This window comes from Octodon degus, unplaced genomic scaffold (genome assembly GCF_000260255.1).
Source record: "Octodon degus isolate 3935 unplaced genomic scaffold, OctDeg1.0 scaffold00141, whole genome shotgun sequence".
Taxonomy (NCBI): domain Eukaryota; kingdom Metazoa; phylum Chordata; class Mammalia; order Rodentia; family Octodontidae; genus Octodon; species Octodon degus.
In genome coordinates, this window is record NW_004524717.1 from 2,212,798 (window position 1) to 2,216,105 (window position 3,308).

The following is a 3,308-nucleotide window of genomic DNA, read 5'->3' on the forward strand; positions in this document are numbered from 1 at the left end:
GTTACATCATTTTGCTTATAGATTAGTAAAGTACCCAAAATTAAACATCCACCGTCTCTGAGATTGAACTGTTAACTCTTTGAAAAGCCAGAGAACACAAGATGAATGGAAAGTAGTTCATTTCTGAACCTGCAGTGATAAGACCATTAGGATATTCTGGGAAGTGCTAGTAGATCAAGTAGCTATTTTCACTGGAATTTTTTCTCTTTTTAAAAATTCCAAACAGAAAACACACTCCTTGGTGGGGGAAGACTGTCTAAGAATCTATCATCCATTTTTTTTAAAATAAATGCATTTGGTACAGGGTCTCACTATGCAGCTCAGATTCATAGTGAGTCTCCTGTTTTCATCCTCCCCACACTGGGATTACAGGCATGCACAATCATGTCCTGTCCCTGTCTCTATGGCTGGCTCAGTGTGCCCAGGGTTGGGGCCAGTGGCATGGTGCTGGGGATCAAACCTCAGTCCCTGCGCTTGCCTAAGCAGGCGTTCAATCTGCTGAGCTATCTTGTAGGCCCTATTATCCTTTTTTTTTTTTTTTTGCCTGTGTGTGTGCAGGGTCTCACTACACAGCTCAGACTCATAGTGATCCTCTTGATTTGTGCCTCACTAGTGCTGGGATTGCAGCCATGTGCCATCACACCCGCACTCCATCACCAGATCAGTGGGCCAGGAGGGCAGGGCTGGTGGGGCATACAGTGCCAGGGATCGAACCCTGGTCCCTGCGCTTACCTAAGCAGGTGCTAAGTCCACTGAGCTATATGGCTGGCTCTTCTATAATTCATTCTTTTTTGTTGTTGTTGTAATTTTACCATCCATTCTTGATGAGAAATACAAATTACAAACAACTTATTTCTAAAACCATACTTAAGTACTTAGATTACAAGAGAAATTCAGAATTCTGAATTAAATAATCATTTAAACTTTTTGGGATTTCAGAAATTTTTCTAATGTATATAGCTGTACCTCAATGTCCAAAACAATATTATAGGAGACAAAAGGTGAAAATGAACACATGACTTTCAGTAGATAATAGATAAATAAAATGTTGCAAGAATAAAATACTCATTTTATGCTGTCACAATCTTCAAAATCTTATAATCAAAGACATTCATTTGAATTTGGTCACCTTGTATTAAAAGGACTTGCACTACTAATAGAAAGTAATGCTCATATAAATACAACAATTATTTTAGTCAATCAATTGCCTAAAATATTCCTGTGAACTACCACCACCACCACTAGAAAAATAAAAAAAATCCCATTTAATCTGACAGAAATTACTAAAAGACCAACTTACCAAATTTGCAATTGTCAGGTTTTTCTGAAGCTGTTCATTTTCTTCTTTTTGCTTTTTTATTGTAGCTTTCAACTTGTAATTTTGAAGTTTAAGCCTAAAATGTATATTTGAAAAGCTATGTTTACAGACCAATTTTAAAAACATCACTTAATTTCTGAGCAAACATCTGAAAAGGTATTGCATAGATTCTTAAATTTAAGAAGAAAATGTAAGACTTGGTGACTGTTTCATTTTCTAGCATTATTTTGTGAATAATGTGTATTATTTAGGGACAACATACACACACTCCGCATTTCTCCTCTTCCTTGTTATCTCTTGTAATGGTGGGAGTGAACCCGGGATCCTTTGCGTGCCAGGCTTGCACTCAGTCTCGGGGCTACATTCCCCGAGCCAAAAATGTGCATTTGAAGTCAGCATGAAATTTTCTCCTGGCTTCACTCACATTTATGGATGATCACAACTAATAGAATGCTTATACTAAGTTTCCTTTTAACTTTATAAATACATAAATTGTTGTATACGATGATTTAAATTATACTTTTGTAGATGATCTTCCATCTTCTCAGCACGCTGTACAGCTTCTTTGTGGCGATCCTGTGCTTCTTGCAACTAAAATGAGAAAAAAGTTTATTAATTATATAGTACATTATGCCATCTATTTTTGGAAAACATTTTATTGGAATGTGATCATCCCCACTCATGGCTTGCTGCTTGTGGTAGTTTTCTGCTGCAATCGTAAAGTTAAGTAGATGGCTTTAACTGCACCCTTATTCCCACAATGCCTAGCATAATTTAATCAGGCCATTTTCAGGTTGGATTTTTATTATGAAATAAAAGTCTGGAATCAGCACATTCCTAGCAACTGTTTTTGCTGGGTCGCTTTCGCAAGCACACTGATGAGTACTCAGATCCTGGGGTGTGGCCCACCAGAAGAGTTACAGTCCCAGCCTTGGGTTGGCGAAATGCTGAGATCTGTAAGTCCCACTTTCTATTGACAATGAAAGAAGATGGAACCATTTTCTATTAGAATAAGTGCTTTCAATTTTATCTGTAAATGTTTAAAACGTATTTAGATTAAAATCTTTATTATATCAATGTCTCCACAAAGTATGGGAAAAAGTACTTTTATACAGAGCTATTAAGCAAAAACATTCTCTTTGTGTTCAAAAATAAGTGACATGCATGCAAATGTTATTCTTTTAGAACATTATATTTAGAAAAGATCATACAAAGATGAAAATAAAATGAATGGAGAAATTATCCTGAATAGAGAATTACTGCAGATAGGAAGTTAGAGAGCAGTCAGAGAAATCCTCATAAAAAGATTAAATTGTGAAGCAGTACTAAATAAAGGAGGTCAAATGAATGAAAACTGAAAGGGCAAGACAGGATGAGGAGTGGCAGAGAGATGGTATAATGAGCCAGTTAACTCGGGGGATAAAATCTAGTGGCAGGAAATGAAAGTCTGTGTAGCACACAGGAACTTGTAAATGAATGTTTATAGAAAAATTATCACTAATAGCCACAAATGGTGGTGACCTAAGGTTCATCAATGAATGAGCTGATAAATGGCATGACCGTACAGTAAGATATTTCCTAATGGTAGAAAGAAATGATGCGCTGGTACTTGCTACAACACACACAAACCCTGAAAACATTATGCAAAGTGAAATAATTCAATACAAAATAACTAACTACTGTATGAATCTGATTATACAAAATGTGTAGAATAGGGCAGTTATAAAGACCAAAAACAATTAAACTTTCTAGAATTGGAAAGAGGGACCAAGAGCTCAGCAGTCAGGAGTTTCTTTTGAAGGTAATGAAGGTGCTCCGCAATGGGCTATGACAATGGCCACGAAGCGCGAGGCGTGCACTGCGAGATGCTGAGCTTCACACACTGCACGTCTAGCACTGGCCACTATATCTTTTTTTAAAAATATTTATTTATTTATTTATTTATTTATTTTGTGTGTGTGGCCAGCTCAGCCCACCAGGGGGCGGGGCT